Source organism: Leptopilina heterotoma, unplaced genomic scaffold (genome assembly GCF_015476425.1).
Source record: "Leptopilina heterotoma isolate Lh14 unplaced genomic scaffold, ASM1547642v1 Lhet_168, whole genome shotgun sequence".
Lineage (NCBI taxonomy): Eukaryota > Metazoa > Arthropoda > Insecta > Hymenoptera > Figitidae > Leptopilina > Leptopilina heterotoma.
Window position 1 is genome coordinate 170,855 of NW_025110884.1, and position 23,568 is coordinate 194,422.

A 23,568-nucleotide genomic window follows, 5' to 3' on the forward strand; every position below is an offset into this window, starting at 1 on the left:
TCATCGAACTGATTTTCTGATTCATTCGAGTGTGTCGATGTAATTTGATGTTGTTGACGATAAAGGTACAATGGCTTTGGTTCTCTTGCCTCTTCTCTTCATCGAGAGATCAGATATATCTCCCCTGTGCGAGAGAATTGTCTGCAGACTAATTGCTAACTCGAATCCAGAAGTTGAATTCCAAAATTAAATTCCAGGAAATTGTTACTTGACATTAAATTTCCTCCTTTAATTATAAACGTCTAATTCTCAAAGTGAAAGGATCTTATATTGTGATATAATATTACATCAACGAAAAATAAGCAATTTTCAAGAGATTCAAGAGATTCATTCTCTATATATCTCTAATAAAATTAAATTTCGAAATTTTCTGAAGAAATCTGATCACTGTTATTAGGCTTCTAATTTCCCCGCATCGAAGAAAAACATCTTTGTTATAGAAAATAAAGTAAAAAAGAATCAATAAACGTGTTCTAAAATTTTCAAACGTGTTCTAGATTTTACGAGAAAACGAAATATTTAAAGCGACTTTTAGTATCTTTTGGAAAAGAATACAATGCCTCGTATAAATAAAATTATTTACTTGGTCAGTAAATATTTTTATACTACACCAATATATCTCAAAAAGCTATTATTCCTTTTTAGTTTCGATGTGAGAATTTAAATAAAATCAATTTTTTCTTTCAACTATAAAGAAAAAATATAAAATTTTTTTTCGGCTGATTGTTGCGCTTAAAGGATATTTCTTCAATATGAGGGAAAAAAAACATGTTATTTACGGGCGTAAAGCAATGCTTCAGCTTCCAGCACCTTGCGTTTTTTCCATCATCATCATAAATTCTGCGGCAAACGAGAGCTGAAATTTTAAATTCGAAGAGCTTCATTGACTATAGTCGATACTGATCGAACTTTACGCCGTGCCAATTTTAACACTTTAGCCGTGAATATATGACATTAAGCTTGAGGATTATAGTAGCGAATAAGGGGCTGCAGAACAACTCGCGCTCTTTTGTTGTAATTTATGCTAATCATCACTTGGACCCTTCATCGAGATGGCGACCCGCGAATTTTGAATTATATTCAAGAGCCTCTCTCTCCCCTTCCTCGCCTCTTGTGATGATTGTTAGATCTGATTTCACTTCAGCCATAAATAATGATACATCGATCGTTTTGCCTTTGAAACGCGGTAATTTTTTAACCCTCCCTCTCCGTTATATGGCCCTACACTTTATTATCAACGACTCTTAAAAATCTGTAAATAACCCAAACAGACGCATTCTTGATAATTCAATATTATTTTATTAATAACAATTTTTCGTATTATTACTTTTTTGTGTAATAATATATAATATTATTTTTTAATATTTTAAGAGGTTACTTTCCTTTTTAGTTATTGTTTTCTTTTTATTACTTTTTCTTTTTGGTAATCAATTTTTCAATTTTTTTTTAATTTTCAGGGTTGCCACAGATCAGGGAAAGTAGAATTTTGTCAGGGAAAAGTTAGGGAATTTTATTAAAAGTACTGGAAAAAAATTAAATCTTTGGAATTAACAAGAGAATTTTGTATTTTGCGGTGTATTTTTTGTTTGCCTTATAAAATTTATTTATTACCGTACATTCATTGTACGTAAATATTAGGTTGTAGTAGATGAGTGCGAAGTCTGACAATCAGGATTTATAAATTTTTCCTTTCAAAATTGAATAATTTTTTCCTCATTTCCAGGTGCTAAATGATAGAATAATACTAGCATTATATCACGACAAGAGGGTATAGAAAGTGTTAAAAAATTCGTTGCAAACTTTGAAAATGTCTATGTTACACGCCTCTGCCTCTCGAAAACCACACAAGTTTTAACAGCCCCAACATAAATTTTTTTACGGCGCCAAAATCGTTCTCTCGAACGTCCATCGGGACTGATCTCATATTTGGAGGTGGGCGTTGTGACGCCACTTCCGGCCACAAGATTTTACGGGGCAATAAAAGGAGAGACCCCTTCTGGTACACATATATATATTCCAAGTGTGCAAGATTTAGATTTCCCGGATGGTGATTTTATTTAACTCATAAAATTTCTTCAGAACTTTATATATTTACGAGACTCAAACGTCATGTTCTCTATATAAATTCATATAATATGACGAAATAGATTTTTATGAGCACCTTGTCGAACGTGAAACGGCAAAGTCATCAAACATCACTTTTAATTAGTTATCTGAAGAATGAGTGGGAAAGTCGCAAATCGTTTATTATGGTATACTTAAATCGCAGAGACCCTCAGCCGCGAGAGCAGGGGGTTTTACTGAATTCCATGATTCTCATCGTTAGAGATGAAAGAGAAACACACATTTTGTGTTCCTGTTTCTGGAAGTTTTCTTTTACGACATATAGCATTTTACGACAGTGTCATACTAACAGTGACCGTACTTCTCCGTTCCTGTCATTAATTAGGAGATTCCACCAAAGGAACGATAATCGTGCGATACGCGCTCTCTTCAGAGGAAAGGTTTTGTTAAAGTGGTCAATTGATTGCCGCAAAGTGCCTTGAACACGTGCAAGATTTTAACAGGCTCTTTTCAACTCATTATTTATCCCTAATTATCGACATTATTTATTCTTTTTAATTACCATCTAAAGGCAAAAAACATAATTATGAAAAAAAAGAAAACATAATAATAGCTGAGAATCATGAAACACGGGAGAGGATTTTCAAAGTACATAAATCTACCTTTGCAGGGTTGCCACAAGTCAGGGAAGTCAGGGAAATTAGAATTGGTATGATCCACAAGTTTTGAACGTTCAAATGAACGAAACACTTTTTATTAGAAATGTTTTATAATTTATTGTATGCAATAAAAATTAATAAATTTTACACTTAGAAACTTTATAATTCATTTATTTTATATCGACAAAAAATTATTGTAATAAATATTTAAATTAAAGAAGAAAATAAATAAATTCCGTTCATTTGAACGTTCAGAACTTTAGGATCATGAATTGGTCAGGAAATTCAGGGAAAAGTTAGGGATTTTTATTAAAAATACTGGAAAAAATTAAATTTTGATAATTTATAAGAACATTCTAAATTTTGGTGTTTTTTTTGTTTGCCTCATAATCTATGAATTTGACATGAATTCTAATACAAACCCTTCAATTTTTTCTATTTCTGACAATAATTTCTTTTTAAATAACTTAATTCTTGAAGAACTATCATAAAATTATTAGGTACTTATAAATTACTTAATGAATAATTTTACTTAAAAATTTCAAAATTAATTGGATTTCAAAAGAGTTGTGTTTACAATCTTCATAAATAGATGAACTTTAAAGGTCTCAATTTCCAATCAATCACTCCGAGTCGAAGACTCGGAGTGGTTGATTTCTTCATGTTTTATAATAATATTCTCATAAGTTATTTGATTCCTAGAGAAAAATAATAATGATTAAATATTTATTTAGAAAGTAAGTTTTTGATGTTCTTCAGGGTCAGGGAAAAAGTGAAAATTTTGTCTGGAAATTAGGGAAAAGTCAGGGAAAAACAAAATTAAAGTTTTGTGGCAACCCTGCTTTTGATCATTACAGAGAAGAAAAAAACAAGTGTTCAGGGAGAAAAATCCAATCTGAAAGAACTGTATTCTACACTAAACTTTTGTATCGATTCCAATCAACACTGAATCTAAAACAGATTTTCAAATTATATAAAAAAAATCCGTAATTTAAGCAGAAAAAAATCTAGTCATAGAAAACAAGTCGCGTGTCAAAGAAACGTTGAACACGAGCTTAATTCAACGAGGCGGGTAAAATGTTTTCTTTTTTTCATTCCCTGCCATATAGGAACGAAGCAAACCGTAATTTCTCAACAGATTGAGCCGTCAACGATAGCGCAATATTTTACCGAGATGGCGACCGATAGCTACCCATCGGCTATGGAATACTAAACAGCTTAAGGCTACATATACGTATAGTGGTCCCCTGTTTGAAAAGCAAAGTTCACTCATGTATATCGACGATCTTTGGGACCAATTTTTGAATACCTCTTGACTTTTCGTTCTTCCGTACGTATACTTGGGTAATTCACCTCAAGATTTCCGATCTAAATGTGACCAAAACAACATAAAAAGAAGAACCTCTTGTATATACACGAAAATGACAAAAAAATAACGACAAACTCTTCACAAAATGTTATTCTTCTTCAAGAATATAAATTGTTCATTAAAATTATTTCTTTCTGGAAGAGCGACAATAAACTCCTGCTTATTAACAAAATTCAAGTTTCGAGATGAAATCTTTATCTATACACAAGCCTGTAATATTTGAAATTGCCTACACGTGTTTATCTTGTTGAAAACAATGTTCTTCGTAAGATTTCGGTATGAAATTGTAAGTTTTTCTGTAGAAATACTTGTAGATTAGATAATATAATTGGAAATTTTTTCAAATTTAATGGAGATAAATTTTATATTAAAAAAAATTATTTTATACTTCTTTATACTTTAAACTATAAAAAATTATTTTTAAATCACGGTTGCCACAGGTCAGGGAATCTAGGGAAAAGTCTGGGATTTTTATTAAAGTACTGGAAAATATTTAATTTTGGAGAAGTTACAAATGTTTGCAGAAATTCAATTATTTTCAAAAGTAATTAAATTCTTCGCAGAATTTCAATTATGTTCAAAAATTTAAAAAAATTCTTATCAAAATTTCAATTATCTTTCAAAATAATAAAATTCTTCTCCAAATTTAAATTATTTTCCAAAATTTTAATAAAATTCTTGTTAAAATTTTAATTATTTTCAAAAATTTTCCTCATTTTAATGGTTTTTGAAATCTACTATTTTAATATAATTTTTCAGAAGAATTCAATTATTTAAAAAAATGCTGATAAAATTCTAAGCAAACATTAAATTATTTTTATAAATAATAAAAATTTCTTCGAAATAATTCAATTATTTTCAGAAATAATAACATTTTTTTTACAGAGATTCAATTATTTTCATGAATAATAAAATCATCATAGAATTCTAACTATTTTTAATACAATCGCAATCAAATTCCTCGAAAAATGCAATTTTTTTGTAAAATTCTTGAAAAGTTTATTAAAATTCTTTGAAAAAATTCAATTATGTTGTTTAAATTCTTTATGAGAATTCAATTTTAAGAAACATTAATTTATTTAATAAATAAATTGTTAATGTTTTTAAATAATTGAATTCTTGCGTAGGATTTAATTAAAATTTTTGTCAATAATTTAATTTTTTTAAAATTTAATAGAAATTTATATTATTATAAGTTGTTGTATTTCATAAAGGTTTGATTTTGAAATTTTTTGAAAATCATAATTCGTATGGAATAATAAATAAAAATGATTAAATATTTATTATAAAAATAATTTTTATTGATGTTTTCGAATAATTTTACAATTAAAAAAATTCGTAAATAAATGTAGTAGAACGTTTTTTTTTTTGAGTATATTTAATCATTTTTAGAGTGAATCAGAATATATTCTTTATAGGGTCAGGGAAAAACAAAATTAATTTTTGGTGATAACCCTGTAAATATATGTAGTCGAATTTTTGAAGAAATCAATACTAAGAGTTTGTAAAATAATTAAATTTTATAAAAATTTTAGAATTGAAATTATTACTGCAAGATAAGAAAAAAAATGAATTTTTTTATGGAAATCAGGAAAATGTCAATGAAATACAGAATAAAATTTTTGTGAATTTTCTGAATCGACTGTGACGAGTTTTTCAGTCGTGAAATTTAATTTTTTCATAGCTACTTTTTTTTACTATTTTTTCAGTCTTAAAGCTACTTTTTGCTTTTTGAAAATTAAATTCTATTTCCATGAAGAAGAAATAAATTTTGAGAAATTCTTATAAATTGTAGATTCAGAGATGTGCGAGTATGATAAAGAGGGGGCTGAATGAAAAAAAAGTAGCAGACGGCTACTCTTGAGAAGACACCCTATGGTCATAGGATCTGACACCCATGTCAAGTAGCCTCGCAGCTTGTAATACAGGAACTTGTACACGCGACTACACGTGCTTATTTGCCTAAATTAAGAAGAAGATTATTCTCTCAAAGCACGGGGGGTGGTCAAGACAGAAGAAGAAAAAGAAAAAGAGAAAGAAAGAGAAAAAAGAACATAATCGATGAAAAAGGAAGCAAAATATATAAGAGGGGATGCAGAAAGGGAATCAAAGGGACGAAGAAATCCTCTTGTACACGGGGACATAGACACAATGGATTCTCGTGGGCCCCCTAGTGGGTCTCGCGAACACCGCAGAAGACCTTATCGCGAAATCTATGAGGTTCATACTAGAGGATCCTTTGGGTCCTGTTAAAAATATCGCATGCCAGATCTTTGAGATGGTCCTGCGATAAGATCCATTTAAAATAGCAGGAGTGAGGGTAAATCTTTTTCTCTTCTCTTTCTCTCTCTTTTTTTCTCTTCGTTCTCTTTTACGAGAGGATTACAAGCAGCTGGAGGGACTTGAAGTGTACAAGTTGCTGCAAATTCGTGCTCGAAATACTCCCACGAATGTTGACATCTATGTTCGAAACGAGACGATCGAAAACGATAAACCGATACTATCCGTGCGACTTACGATCACTTTGTGAATAAACCATCTTGTTTTGCTTTGTGTATTGAATATCTTATCAACCGTGAGTCACGTTAAGAATGAAAACAAATATTTTGAATGGGCAACTTGAGGGAAAATGAATTGGACATGTCTTGAAACTTTGATCATACCGAGAGGATCGTTTTGAGGATTTCATTGAAATATCGCAGCGATGATATTGAACTTGTTGTATACAAGTTCGATTATATTCATTTGGCTGTTATTCCAAAACTGAATTTGATGTGGTTTTAGAATGCTGATGGTTAATATTAGATAGAAATTCGTTTTTTTTGTCGAGAGCGAATGTTTTGGTTTTTATATTCTCATCATATGAGAAGGTGCCATTAATAATATATTTTCTATAATAAATTAGCAAAACTTTTCTAAGGATATCAATTTGAGACAAAAAATGTATATCAAAACGTTGCTTCGCAACTATTTTGATACATTTTTTGTCCCAATTTGATATCTTTAGAAAAACTGTCAGAACAATATTATAATTGAATAGCAAAACTTGATGCAATACTACTGATTGATTAAATAGGAAATTTTTGTGAACTAATAATTGAAAGTAGTGTTAAAATTCGTATTGCGATTTGTTTATGTTTATTACGTACTAATATATTTATTTTTGTGTATTACATTAATATTATTATATAGTTGTAATTATAATATTTGTTTGTCTTTTTGTTGCAGAAAATCTATCATCACAAAGATTGGAATCATCAATTTTGAAGAACCAGGGTGTCCAGTGGTTGGTAACATTTTTTTAGTCAGGAAATGTCAGGCAAAATTTCTTCAAAATTCTATGAAAATTAAAATTGTTTTTATTCCCATCTGCAATAATTGAATAGTAATTAATTGATTAATATGGCAGTAAAGAACACAGTATTTTAGTTGAACTTTAAATTGTTAATTTTTTTGTTAAAAAGAGGAAAATTTCAGACATTATAAATTATTTATATCTTCATTAATTTAAATAAGTTTTCAAAAGCAATATTTTAAATTGAAGTGTTTAATTTTAAACAGTTTTTAAAGTTTTGAACATTCAAATGAATGAAATTTATTTTTTTTATTATTGAAATTTTAATACAATACAAAAAAATAAAATAATAGAAAAAAATTAATTACAGTGGAACCTCGATTATCCGAACTTATTCAGACAAGACCTAATTCACATAATCAAAATTGCAATTTTTCGGTTTATTTTTATGATTAAATTATTGTTTTTAAGTTATATTTTGCATTATTAAATGGAATTCATGTCTTCTTTTAGAAAGTTACATTAAAAATCAGTGAATAATTAGTAAAATTTATTTATTTTTATGAGATTTTTGTACCATAATAAATGTATAAAAATTGAAAATTAGAGTTTAAAACGACGAAAAAGTTCAGATAATGGAAATTTAGAGAAAATGGTTTACAGTTCAGTTAACAGAGAGTTCGGATAATCAAGGTTCCACTGTACTTAGAGTTTTAAATGTTAAAATTAAGTTTTTAATTTTTATTGCTATCAGTAATTTATGAAAACATTTTTAATAGAAAATATTTCTCTTATATGAACGTTTAAAATTTGTTGATCACTTTTACAGTTACGAGAACAAAATAAAGTTTAATAGATTAAATGAAATTTTTTTTATCTTAAATGTCCTTAAATTTCTTTAAAATTCGAAATATATACAAAACTTTTTTAGTGTCAGGAAAAATGTCAGGAAAAGTTAGGGAATTCTTCTCCAATTTTTGCTGGACACCCTAATTACAAGTGGAGAATACAGTGAACCTTATGGAATAATAATTCGCAAGTGTTAAAGGTCAGTTAAAATTGGTAACATTTCTTTTTATTTTCTAATTACAATTTGGCACAGAAAAAAAAAGTTTTATTAATATTTTGCGCGTGAATTATAAAAATTCTTCGCTGCACAAATTTAATGCGTAAATTGCAACATTTAATTCTAATTAAAAATTCCATCTTACAAATGTTTAAATCCCCATTAATTTAAAAAAAACTGAATTTTTTTTCTATTTTTGTCAATAATAATTGAACTACGAGGACAACTTTTAACAGATTTAGCCCTCCCTCCATTGTGGACATACAAATGCATTGAATCGTGGACTTTTCTCGACCCTCCATCCCCCAAAAATTTTATTATAGGAATTGTTCTAGTAATAGTTTGGGAACAGTAAAAATTTTGTGACTAATAATTGTTAGCAAACAGAATTTAAAATTGGCTCAAAAAATAATTTTTCATCTTCTGCTGATTATCAGCTGTGGTTACTTTTGGTAAATTTTTAATTAAATAATTTTTTACGACTCAGACATTGTTTGGCATTATTCTAGCAATAGTTTAAGATTAGTAAAAAATTTTGTGACTAAAAATTGTTAGTAAACAGAATTTAAAATTGGCTCAAAAATAATTTTTCATCTTCTGCTTATTATCGGCTGTGGTTACTTTTTATAAATTGTGAGTTAAATTAATTTTTATGACTCAGATATTATTTGGCATTATTCTAGCAATAGTTTAGGATTAGTAAACAATTTTGTGACTAAAAATTGTTAGTAAACAGAATTTAAAATTGGCTCAAAAATAATTTTTCATCTTCTGCTTATTATCGGCTGTGGTTATTTTGGGTAAATTTTTAATTAAATAATTTTTTATGACTCAGATAATTGTTGGACTTGTTCTAGCAATAGTTTAGGACCAGTACAAAATTTTGAGACCAAAAATTGTTAGCAACCAGAATTTAAACTTATGGCTCAAAAAATAGTTTTTCATCTTCTGCTGATTATCGGCTGTGGTTGCTTTTTATAAATTGCGAGTTAAATTAATTTTTATGACCCAGACATTATTTGGCATTGTTCAAGTAATTGTTTAGGACCAGTAAAAATTTTTTTGCCCAATAATTGTTAGCAAACAGAGTTTAAAATTGGCTCAAAAATAATTTTTCATCTTCTGCTGATTATCGGCTGTGATGGTTACTTTTTAGGAATTGTTAATTAAATTAATTTTGATGACTCAGTTATTAATTGTCATTGTTCTAGCAGTAGCTTGGGAAGAGTAAAAAATTTTATGACTAAATATAATTAGTAAACAGAAGATAAAGTTTTGAACTCTGTTTAAAAATACTAAATGTTGAAAATAGAATTTTAGCGGCAACTCTAAAAATACATTTAACAAATCGAAGATCGTTATATAATGTTAATGATAAGCGTGACCAATTTTTTTCTCCTGAGAAGAAAAGATTTAAAATTCTAGCCGACAAATTAAGATTGAAAGAGAAGATAGATATACTTTTGTTGTTATATAGAGAATATCATCCCTTTTGGTGTAGATATACATCCATTTCAGAGTTGGTATGAGAAGACGAAGACTCATTGTGCTCGTAATAATTAGGCATTAATTGCGCGATTACCATTGAGGGGGTTTATAATACAAAGCACACATTAATCGAGAAGAACGAGTCATTGGGGTTAATTCGTCTTCCTAGAGTTGTGTGTACTTGTGTACAGGTGAACCAATGCGTCAGGCTTAATTACGGATATCGTATTCATCGCGTAGCACTGGTCCTTTGACATCGCTTCTGGCAGTGTTCCTTTCATCTTTGCCGAAAACATTAATTCTTGTTGTAAGGCGAGGAAATTATATGAACGAGGCCGTTGCGGTCTTTTTAAATTACAGCGATTTAACGTAATCATCTCAATACTATTACTTCAATGCTCATTATACTGTTTGCCGCTCAACTTATTCTAGCAATTAATTCAACACTCGAAATTATTTTTAATTCTTCGCGCATTTCAGATTTTCCGCACCTTTATCGTTTTATTCTTTCACCACACCATTTTGCTTTATATTATTTATTTATTGATGGAAAGAAATTTTGTTCCGAAATTTAACAAGGAGATTATTAAACTTGGGGTATTCGATGTTTGTTGTAGAAAATATTAATAGAGTCACTAGTAAAATGTCACAGCGAAAAGAAAAGAACATAAAAATTCTTTTGATGTGACACTATTAATATTTTGTTTTTTTACTGTTTTATAACTTTTTTGTTTTTTTATTTTCTGATATTTTTTGTTTATTAAATTTCTCCTATTTCAGAAGAGGGAGAAGGAGAAACTTTATAAACAAATAATATAAATAAATGATATAAATATATAATTGAAATAAATAATATGAATAAATATTGTAAACACTATTCGTTTAATAATTTTATTTATTCGTGGAAAATTTCTTTTGTCGTATTTTTGGAACAAGTAAAATTTTTCTTGTTGAATTTCTTTTGAGTTGAAGATTATTGGAATATAACTGTCGGCAATCGGATGATCTTTACGATTGTTACTGTTTTGATCCTAATTTACAAAGTAGTTATTACATCTACTTGAGTTTGCGAGCGTTATGGTATGAGATGGTAAACCACGGTAAAAGGCAAGTAGGATATTTTACGATCATGGCGTGACTGCATCGATTGCCATCATCTCCTTGTGACCTTCTGGTAAAAACCCTTGCAGCATCCGCGCATTTTTTTCTCGCAATTTTTTATTTTATGTACCTTATTTTTTTCTTCTTAACTTGTCGATATACAAGGTCTTTATTATCTATATAGAATAATGATTGTATTGCGTCTTTGTCATAGAAAGCTGAAAGTTGTTATTATATTTTTTCAATGAGGGCAATAAATTCTAATAAATGAACGCTAATTAAGCAATAAATTTAGTAGTAAAGGTGGTCTTTTTTAAGGTTTTTTTTGAGGTTAGAGAATGATTTAGTAATTCAATGAGGCTTTTTTTTCTTGAAGCGTGTATGTGTGTGTGTGTTCTTGTTCATTGTTCCATGACTGGGATAGAACTATAGAATATAGAGAATACTTATAATAATAGCACCTTACATCACACCTTTAATGCCCTTAGTCAAGGGTCTCATTGTCCTCAAGTATACAAAAGAATGTCGGCTAGAAAATAAAAGCAACGACACCTTGAAAATTCGTCTTTTCAGTCTCCGGTGCTTTACTTTGGTTTAAGATTCATTGTCTTGACAGGTTCGTCATTTTTAAGAAATTCACGCTCTGCGACAGGTGACTCTTATTTACGAATTATTGAAAATTATCCGTGTCGTTGTCATTTTTTCGTTTCTCATTCTGTTCCATTTTGTTCATTTTTCATTTTTTCTACCTTCTTTCTGACAAAATTTTTGTCGTGATTTCTGATTTCAAATTTTTTTCTCTGATGTTTTACATTTATTTTTTATACTTTGACATTTAGTTGCATAATGTAATTTATTTTTGACGCTTCTTGTCACCGGTTTCCTTTTCTTTTGTAAATATATTGTACCTTTGGAACAGTTAGGAATATAGTAAATTATAGAATTTTTAGTTAAGTGGCCTCCGCCTACCAAAGTCTTTTCTAAGATTTTTATCAAAAATGTTTCGAAAATATTGGTGATGCTATCGATGGCAGATCATATGAGTGATCCATCTTTGAGTCTCGAGAAAGGCGCATTTATAGATTTTTTATTTTTAAATTAAGAGAAATTTTAAAATGTTTTTTCAAAATTTTCTGATGATGAAGTCTCGACTATTAGCAGAGGGTCTCCACAGATCAGGGATCTCAGAATAGTAAACAAAATTTTATTAATTTTTGGTCATTTTTCACTGAAACTTTACTAAAGAATTGTATTTCATTTATTAATTTTTCTTTTATTAAAGTTCTCCTGTTTCAGAAGAGGGAGAAGTAGGAACTTTATAAACAAATAATATAAAGAAATGATAGGGGAGAGTGGGGCAAACCGGACCGGTGGGTAAACCGGACCCCCCTCAATATTTCCGAAATGGCGAAATTGGAAAAAGTGTTGTTTACAAATTTAAAACAACCATGTTTAGTATACCTTATTTTTTCAATCTGACAGTTTTAGCTTGCGTTTGTGCGACGAAGGGAGCAAAAGTTTTTTTTTTTATTTTTTCTACACTTTTACGAATTTTTTCTTAAGGAAATTCTGAGAAAATCGTGTAATGTTTCCAAATATAAGGTCTTAGGTTTTGAAGGTACACACCTCAGGAATATTTACCACCAAAAACTTTGATGAATTTGCAAAGCGTTTCTTTTTGACAAACATTTATTCTCAAAATGGGCCTGTGGGGCAAACCGGACCGTTTTCGGTGGGGCAAACCGGCCATAGGATATTTCCATTGAATTAAAGTTTCATAAAAATTATTTTTAAATAAAGTGTTTCTTTCATTAAAACATTTAGTTACAATGAAAAATAATTGTCTTCTAATGAGAATTGGACCCTTTAATATTGTTTCTCTGATAATGACAAACATTTTTATTTTTTTATTAAAAAAAATATTTATTTAATTAAAATTCAATCCCGTATTATTATTTTCATTACTACAACCATTGTTTCCATGATTCTTTATGTTTTTTATTATTGTAGATTATGTAAATGCAATATTATAAATAAAAAACCAAACGGTCCGGTTTACCCCAGGGGGTGGGGCAAACCGGACCGTTTGCAAAATTTTTTAAAGTTAACACAGCAACTAAACAATAAAAGATAAAGTATAGGTGTCTCTAGGAAAAAGTTGCGCAATTAAATGATCTTTCAAACAAGCCATCGAAAAATGAAATCGGTTGATTCGTTTAGTCACAAGAGTCAAAAAACCGTTAGGGGGTCCGGTTTGCCCCACTCTCCCCTATAATTAATATGATTTAAATAATTCATATAAATAAATACTATAAATATTACTTGTTTAAAATACTTTAAAATAGATAGAAATAAAAAAATTCTGTTTACTAATTTTTAGTAATTTTTCGCTAACACTTTGGTAAAGAATATTAAAACTACTTGAAAAATTAAAAACTACTTTATACAAATAAACAATAGTAAGCATTTTTTTAAAACAATTTTTAGTCATTTTTCAATAAAACTTTAGTAAAAAATATTAGAATTTTGAAAATTAAAAATATATTAAAAATAACCAGTAGTTATGATTTTTAAAATAAAACCTTGATTTTCACTCTTATTTGTGCCACTGTTAACTTAAAAGTAGCAAATTTTAGCGAATTGATATAAAAACGAAGATCAAATCATAAATTGATCCAAATTTTTAGATTTTATTACCAAAAAAGTAATTTTATTAATGGAATTTTAGAAGTTTTTCAATTACAATCTTTAATTAAGTTTAAAAAAATTTAAATAGACATTATTTTTAAATAAATGAAACATCGATGAGTTTGATTAAAAATTCTGAAAAATTTGTTTTTTTAAAATTTTAATTCTATTTTATTAAAGATGCTTGAAAGATTTTTAAATTCTCGAAGAATTTTTGAAAATAATTAATTAAAAAATTTGTAGATAATTGAAATTTCGTCAAATTATATTGAAAATAATAATATCAATTTGAATTTAAAAAATGACTCGGAGTGATCGATAAAGTCATCATTATTATTATATTGAAAATAATTGAGTTTTTCTTAGAATAAACTTAAAAAAATTTTTGGAAAATAAATCGATTAGTATTGAAGAATTTTAATTGTAAATTTTTTAAATAATTTAGTTTTGCTACTTAATTTTTACGATTAAAGTCAACCACAAATATGCACTGAAATTTTTTTTATTTAAAGAAATCATTTGCTATGATTTGTTTCTTGGATTAAAATTTAATTTTTGTTTGATTCCAAAAAAATTTCTTCGTTAAAAAAAAATTGCATTGATTAAAAACAATTAAATTATAGAATTTATTTCCTTGGCTCTATGTCAGTGATAAAATTTCTTTGATTTATGGAATAAATTTCTTGAATTCAAAGAATTAAAATTTGTTTAAATTTAAAAATTGAATTTAAGTTTAATTTAAATTAAAAAAATTAAATTTGAAAAATTAAAATTTGTTTATATCAAGGAACAATTGTTTGATTTAAAGAAATTTTTTTTGAATCAAAAATTAGTTTGAAAAACCCCCTTTTTTTAAAGAAAAATTTATTTTTAATGAAACAAAACAAGTTTAAGAATCTATAATTTTTTTAATTTTAGAAAAACTGTTTTTGGGGGGTTTTAAAGTAATTTTTTGTGCATTTTATAATTTGAAAATAAATCTGTTATGAATATTTTTGACGAGGGGGTATTTTCTTGCGTATTGGAGTGTACACATTCCTGGTAATAGCTATGTAATACCCGTAATAGTGCGTAATGGTGCATAATAGTCAGTAATATAGCGTATTACCGAGTAATAGCTGTGTAATAGTAAGTAATATCGTGTAATAGTCGCGTAATAGTATTGTTATTTGCATAGTTCAATTTACCAAATAATTAATTAACTAGATTGCCAAACACAGAAATTTGACTTTTATAAATATGGATGTTCATGGGTACTATGATATTAAAAATTATATTTGTACAGTACCACGCCCTCAAATAGAGGAAAATAATTTTAAGTTACTTATGTACATTAAACTCGATTTTAAATGCTTCAAGTGTTTCATGATTTAAAACAATGTTCTCGTTTGCTTTATAATTTTTTATTCTTGTAAATTAATGAAAATTTTTTATTTCGTTTCATGTGCATTATTTATTTATTTAAAGTAAATATTAGGGTAAGTGTGGGTATTACCGTGGGTGCGTGAGTTACCGTGGTTTCGCTATTTTTGTCAAATTTTACCATTTATATTCCAATTTGTTAATCAAAAAAATTCAGATAGTTACTTTCATATTGTATGTGTTTAATAAATAAAAAATTATTGTTATTTAACTTACATTTCTCGTTTTAAAAAATTCTAAATTTTGTAGGTGCGGAAAGTTTGATAAATTGCTCATTATTGTAATGCAAAAATACAGTTTTATATAAATCGCTTTTTTCATTATTAATACTTTTAAACTTGTTAATTTTTGTATATTCGATTAATTAATGTATTTTTAAAGTCAAAACTTCGTGGTAAATTATGATTTAACGTATTTTTATTTTATCAACACGGTAATTGGATAACGTTTTGAACTTGTGCGCCAAATACCGTGGGTCGTTATTATCATTAAAAATAATATGTAAAGTGACAAATCGTGCTTTTCAAGTTAAAGGAGAACCGCAGGAATTAAAAAATAATTTCAAAATGATTTAGACCAAATACTATTGTTATTTTAATAATAATTACTATTTTCATAAAAAATATTTATTTAAATATTATTAGGTATGTATGTACTAAATAAAGGCACTAAATAAAGTTATTAATAGATTTATAACGAATTCTGTGATTATTATTAGTATCTGCTAAAATATAAGAATATTTATTGTTAAATTAATAAATCATTGTTTCAAATTTGCTTAATTTCATTCAACCGTTTGCGAATTCTACAAGTTGAAATTTTCACGGTATAAGGCACACGGTAACTAGATCATCCACGGTATTTGGCACACGGTATTCCGATCATGAAGCTTTGTGCACCACGGTAATACCAGCACTTGCATTACTTTCAAAAATATTTATTATTTAATAAAATATACGCACTACGACATTCTAAATTTTTTTATTATATCAAATAAAGTCAAAGATCAATTTAAAAAAAAAAATTATACAAATATCTTGTGAGGTTTGTTCACAATCTATTGACTAAGTCTGCATTAGATTTCAAACCTCGGTAATACCCACATTTACCCTATGTACTTATAACTGAATTTTATTATTTATTTCATCCTAAATACTCAGAATTACACCTGTAATATTGTGTAATATTCCTGTAATATAGCGTAATATTCGGGTAATATAACGAATTGGCGTAATACTAGCGTAATAGGCGTATTAGTCATGTATTAGCTGTAATGTGCGTAATGTGCGTAATAGGGATTACTGTGTACACCATTTTTCTTAGAAAATACCCCCTCGATTTTTGAATTAATTACGAATAATTTTAAATTAAGTTTACGAAGTTCTAATTATTTAAACATTTTCAAATTAATTATTTTCAAAAATTAAAATATCTTAGAGGAATAGAATTAAAATTTTAAAAAACCTACTTTTTTTAGCATAGTTTTTAGTATTTTAGAGGAAAATATTTTTTTTATATTTATTTATTAATATTTTACACAACAGTAGAGATTTAACCCCTTAACAGTCCATGGCCCATATATGGCCACGAAAAGTCGTGCCACCTTTGCGTCTGTGGCCATATATGGCCATCTCAAAAAAAAAATACTAAACATGATTTGATTTTAGTAGCGAAGTACATACTACTGTTTTTGGGGTCGCTGAATCCGAATCTGAAGTCAGATTTAAAAAATTCAAAATGGCGGACCCAAAATGTTGACTTCGAAAAATAAAAAAATTTCAAATTCGCTTTAAACTCGTTACTTGGGGGGTTTTCGGGGTCTCTGATTACAAATATGATGTCAGATTTTTAAAATTCAAAATGGCGGATCCAATATGGCGGATAATTTCAAGATTGATGCGATTCGATTAAAATTCGTTTCTCGGGGGTTTTTGGGGTCGCTGAATTTGAATTTGATGTTCGTTTTACAAAATTCAAAATGTTGGATCCAATATGGCGGATAATTTCAAAATTTATGCGTTTTGATCGAAATTCCGTTCCCGGGGTTTTTTGGGGTCGCTGAATTCGAATTTGATGTTCGTTTTTCTAAATGCTAAATTTTGGATTCAATATGTCGATCAAATTTTTTGAATGTTGACAAATTTGTCTAAAATGTTTACTCAGGGGTTTTTGAGGTAACTTCATATTTTTTTCGCATCAATCTTGAAATCATCCGCCATATTGGATCCGCCATTTTGAATTTTGAAAATCTGACATCATATTTGTAATTAGAGACCCCGAAAACCCCCGAGTAACGAGTTTTAAGGGAATCTGAAAAAAAATTTTTTTTTGAAGTCGACATTTTGGGTCCGCCATTTTGAATTTTTTAAATCTGACTTCAGATTTGGATTCAGCGACCTCGAAAACCCCCGAGAAATGAATTTCCCTTAAAACGCTTTAATTTTAAAATTATCCACCATATTTGGTCGCCATATTGGATCCGCCATTTTGAATTTTCAAAAATTAACCTCAAATTCGAATTCAGCGACCCCAAAAACCTTATATATGATTAAATCATATTTTTTTGTAAACTTTTTTTTCGGACCGTTTTTGGACCACAAGCGATTTTCAACTAGACTGCGAAGGGGTTAATTTAATTTTAGGAACAACCTGTGATAAGTTAATTAACTATAATAATTTTTTTTAAATAATTGAATTATTTTTGGGAAATTTTATTAAAATAGTAAATATTAAAAATAATTGAAATTAGAAAAATTTTTGAAAATAATTGAAATTAGTACAAGAATTTTTTTGACATTTATGAATATAATTGAACTTTGGAGAAGAATTTTGTTATTTTTAAAGTTATTTGGGATTTTTACGAGAATTTTTTTTTCAATTTTTGAACATAGTTGAATTTTATTTTTTTTTTTGAAAATATTTGAATTTCTGCAATTATTGAGGGCTCGGATCGAAGAACCGACGCTTGTAAACGCACAGAACATTGCGAAGCGTCGGTTCTTCGATCCGAGCCCTCAATTATTTGTAATTTCTCCAAAATTGCATTTTTTTTAAAGTGTTTTTAACATAAATTTAAATTAGAAAATTTTAAAATTCTATTATTTTTAAAATTCCTAATTTTATTTAAAAAAAGGCAGAAAGAAGTTAGCCGCGCGCTTTAGCGCGCGAATTGTTGCTATTATTTTTTAATATTTAAAAGTCAAATTCTTAATATGAAAAAATGGACTTATAAATAATTGAGAGGGTTTTAGTCATAATTAATTTGGAGATCCGAGTAAATACATTGATATCGTATTTTTAATATTCCAACAAGCGAGCGTCAATCGGTCGTAAATTCGCGCCTAAAGGGTCCAAGCGAGTTTCCGTATGCAGGACACGAAATTCCCTTTGATGCGCCGTTTAGCTCCAAATATGCAAGTAATACCTGGTAATCATTGCTAATAAGGACGGGCGTATTCCAAGGTAGAAGTTTTAAAATGACAGGAAATAAATTTGAAAAAAAGAGAGAGACAGAGACACTATATGTCGTAAATTCTTCCCCGTTAAGTGATACACACGATCTGCTTAGATGCATAAGAAGGAACAGCGTGTTTCATTTCATGACAATGTTCTCTGAGAGTTTCGAACGAGCAGGTGTCGAAGATATATCTTTAAAAAGGCAACGATTAAACTTGTGCCGGCGCCTGTGATGAGCATTACATGAGTACCAAGCCCTAAAGGCTTCGAATTATTTCTCTTAAAGACATTCTCTGCAAGCTCAACAGCATTTTTTTACGAGGGGTGAATTGCAGACACTCTGATAATTTTACGGTTATTTATGATTTCATAATTAAAAAGAGATAAAAAGAATATTGGTACTTAAGCGTCAATAAAGTCGCGAAAAAATATCGCGTTTAGAAACCAGTTTTTTATCTTCTTCTTATTGCTTCTTCTTTTATTCAGTAGTATATACTTGGCTTTTTATATTCTTTTTTTTCCAAAAGGGTTTGATATTAAAGAGGAAATACTTTCGAATTATCGACAATTTATTAGAGGTTCTAAATTATATAGAAGGGTATAACAATTGAAAATGGGTTTTAATCCACTGCTTCGCTGTATTTGATAGCAAATTTTTATTACAATTCAAAAACAGCTGCAAATAAAAATCTAGAAAAGCGAAATTTTTAGTTGTTTCAGTGGCGATTTTTGCTATTGTAGAGAAACTTATCATTGTCCCATGTGAAGCTTTTCTTCCTACAAATAAAACTCCGGAAGAAATTTTGATAGGAATTAATTTTTACGCATCGGCATCGTGATAAGAAATTCCGCAACTAATACAAAAATACAATATAGGTGTTTAAGCATCTTATATGAAATTTTAATAAATTCAATGAAAAGATGTTCAAAAAGGGTTAAATTAAGAGAAGGTCCAAGTTGTTATTATTTACGAAGAGGTCCTTATCGATGGTTTCGAAGTTGGTACATGTTATTCGTGTAATAAGTCGATAATAACAGTTATGTCATCGATAAGTGGTCCACTAAACATCACTAAACGAGGTAGGCATAATTGTAAACTTCGCACTTCGCACTGAGGAAGACACCTTTAGAGATGAAAAAAACCCTGTAATAAGTGAGAATTACAGTAACGAATTCTCCTTTACTTTAACACCTATACCGACTTCCAAAAAATATGTCTTACACATCTCATTAATTTTCAAACGCGTTTTTTCGTTAAATCGATACTAAATTATCTCCCCTTTAACCAGATTCTTTTCTCGTGCAGCTTCTCGTTATTCATGTTCTGAAATATTATACCGTTTATGTCAGCAAAAGTCCCAAATATATATTTTGCTCGCGGAAAAATAAGCTTGTTATCTTTTCATACACAAAAAGGATTCACTAAGGGGTATATAAGTATTATAATAAGATGTATTATAATAATAAGTATAGAAGCATAATAAGTATTATAATAATACTGGGGAAAAAATGTATTTGAGTCAAAAGAAATGATTATTTGTCTATTAGCAGATGAATATTTATAGGAATCGCAGTTATTTTTCATGGAATGTTAGGTGAAAAGGGAATTTTGTACTTTATTTTTTAGTTTTTCTGGTTTTAAAGAGAAGATGCTGTTCAGTTTTGTAATTTCACTTGCACTTTCGATTCGAGTTTGAGACTTTGACTTTGAGATTTTGATTTTCCCTTTGACAATCAAAATTAAAATCATAGTCAAAGTGAAAGTCAAAATTAAGGTTAAAGTCAGAACTTTAACCTTAACTTTGACTCTCACTTTGATTGGCAAAGTTAGTCAAAATTAATATCAATGTCAAAGTCAAAGTTCACATCAAAGTTACAGTGAAAATCAATCTTATAATATAAGTTAAGGTTAAAGTCAGAACTTTAAGTGTCAAAGAGAAAGTCAAAATTAATATTAAAGTTAAAGTGAAAGTCAAAATTGAAAGTCAAAATTAAAGTGAAAGTCAAAATTAAGGTTAAAGTCAGAACTTTAACCTTCATTTTGACTTTCAATTTTATTGTCAAAGAGAAAGTCAAGATTAAAGTCAGAATTTTAACCTTGAATATGACGCTCACTTTGATTGATAAAGTTAGTCAAAATTAAAATCAAAGCCAAAGCAAAAGTCAAAATTAAAATCAAAGTTAAAGTGAAAGTCAATGTTAAAGTCAAATTTAAGGTTAAGGTCAGAACTTTAACCTTGACTTTGACTTTTAATTTGATTGTCAAAAAAAGTCAAGGTTAAAGTAAGAATTTTAACCTTGGTTTTGACTCTCACTTTAATTGTTAACGTCAGTCAAAATTAAAATCAAAGTCAAAGTGAAAGTCAAAATTAAAATCAAAGTTAAAGTGAAAGTGAAGGTTAAAGTCAGAATTTTAATCTTTATTTTGACTTTGACTTTAACTTTGATTGTCGAAGTGAAATTCAAAATTAAGATCAAAATCATAGAGGTCAAAGTCAGAACTTTTAACCCGCAGACTTTGATTCGTATTTTTATTATCAAATTGAAAATCAAAATTAAAATTTAAGTGAAAGTCAAGGTTAAAGTAAATTTAAAGTTAAGGTCAAAGTCCAAGTTTCAATGTGAAAGTCAAAATCGAATCGAAAGTCGAGCATAAATTACAAAATCGAACCCTCGATTCTTTGTTTCTGTGAATCACTTGACTCGATTGTTTCTTAAAAAAAATTTAAATTATGTACATTAAAAAAAATTATTTAAAGTAAATAAATACTTCTTCATAATCAAATAAATATTTATTTGTATTAACTATTTATTTGTATAACTAACTAAAGATATATTAAATCAATTAAACAGTATTTATTTTGCATACTAAAATTTTGGATCCAAATAAATAAATAGAAGAAAAATTACTTGATTTAAATAAGAATTACTTGAATCAAATAAATATTTATTTGATAATAGTGATGTAATCGGTTTACTTGAATCAAATAATTTTTTTTTCTCAGTGTACATATAAACAGGTTTAAAATTATTCCTATTACACCTAACGAGGCAATACCGCGATTAAAACCGATTAAAAATTAAATTACAATATCTCGCGCGAATTGTAAGTTCAACCAATACAACAATAATTATTATTGATTATTTTTGTGTAAATGAAAATTAAGAAAAATTTTCTTAATTAAGACACAAATTCCGATCGTGAAGTTTATCATCTCCGGTTATGTAAACCAGTTTTATAAAATGAAGAAAGGTACGTTATTGTACCTATATCGTTATTCTCGCAGGTGCAAGATTTATTTTCAAAAAGAATTGCAGAATGAGAAATACCTTTTTGTGCAAGGACATTCTTTCAAAAGAATGGAAATAAATTATTGGACATAAAACCATGTTAACAATGTTCGAAAATATTTTTTCTTTCGAAAGGAAAAAATATTTTCAAATTGTCTCATTAGAAAATTATTCGATTTCTTTGTTTTTTTAACGGGGGGTTGATGACAATATGTTATCGAGGTTTTTATTTCGAAAAATTCTAAACTTTTAAATGAGCGCAATATTTTTTCTAGTGTTTTTAATTTTATTTACATTCTTTTAATTGAAATATTATGAAAATAAATAAATATTTTCAAGGGAAATAAAAATTTATAAATTATAAAATTTTTTTAGGCGGTCAGGTATAGGTACTTTAGGGTAATATTTGGTGTTTATTAATAGATGAATTTAGGGAGGCTTATCGTGATGAGCTAATATGTAAGTAGCAAAGCGTTTTGACGAGCGTACTACTCTTTCGGGCGTTAATTTGTTAATATTCTCCTTGGGTAAAGTTACTAATCAACGAAACGATTACAACAAGATTAATCATCTTTTCCATCATTCCTTTTTTTCTAACCTCTCTCCCTTAACGAGCTCCCGATAAATTGCTTTTGAACATTCGCCGTGATCATGTCTTGTCTCAATTCAAGAGCGAAGACTTCATTTACTTGAACACATTATGAGCACTTAGTGTGGGGAGAAAATTAGTAATGCATAACGTTCGATCATTATTAATGATTAACATCAAAAATGCCGCTAACTAGTCTGATTTTTTTTTTAATTTTTCTAAATTAGATCCTTTTTTTAAAATTATTATCGCAGTAAGGAAATTTGATTATAAAAAGAATTAAAATTTTTTTTGTAAAACATTCAGAGATTTGTATATTTCTTTTTTTACTTTTCTTAAAATAAAATTAATGTAAAAACTTCGTGACTTTTTTTTTGTTTTGCGTTTGTGAGGGGAATTTTATATTTATATTTTTTTAAATATGCCTTATAGAATTCCGCTCGAGGAAGGGAACTAATAGAAATTTTAAAGTCGAATAACCCTTTTTATAATATTAAATTCAAATTATGAATACATTAGCCTTAAAAATCAGTTCAGAGAAAAGTTTCATTCTCTCGTAAGGCCCACCGACGTGACCATAATTTCAAAGCCAAAAAACTATGTAAATTTTTGAATCCGAACGAAAAGCGGTTCGCCTCCTCCTCCAACCTCCTCTCTAGTCTTTGGGACATTGTCTTGCTTCAACAATGGAGAATGTGGGTGAGAGAGAGAGAGAGAGAGAGAAGGAGATTTTAAGAATAGAGTTTAGCTAGGACTTGAGAATTTAGGAGAAAGAAGATCCAAAAGAGACAAGCTCTCGAATAGTATGTGTGTTGCCATAGATTTTGTACAAAAACGAGACCTAGTACCTGGGCGATGAGACAGAAAATACGAAGCTTGATAGGACTTGCTTCCCTTTGCTCCACTCACGAGTGTGTGTCCTTCCAGAATGAATGGGATCGTTAGTTCGAGCTGGGTCCATGGGAAACTATACGAGAGGCGATCGAGAACCGATATATCCTGATATATTTTTGTAGGAGAGAAATAAGAGAGGATTTATCCAGGGCGCTTCTGCTTCGTAAAGATTCTTCCTGTTAAGTT

At 28.5% G+C, this 23,568-nt stretch overlaps 1 protein-coding gene across 4 annotated transcripts in view; it reads left to right on the forward strand.

Annotated features, from left to right (window-relative positions):
- LOC122499489 overlaps positions 1–23,568 on the forward strand; it is a 405,956-nt gene that overhangs the window by 35,059 nt on the left and 347,329 nt on the right. For 2 of the 4 annotated variants that reach the window (XM_043607872.1, XM_043607873.1), the window contains exons 2-3: positions 7,321–7,378; positions 8,319–8,435. The gene's annotated coding sequence lies outside the window, so the exon portion shown is untranslated. Of the gene's footprint in view, positions 1–7,320; positions 7,563–8,318; positions 8,436–23,568 lie in introns of those variants that run through there. The other 2 variants (XR_006301337.1, XR_006301338.1) reach the window with 1 other exon arrangement.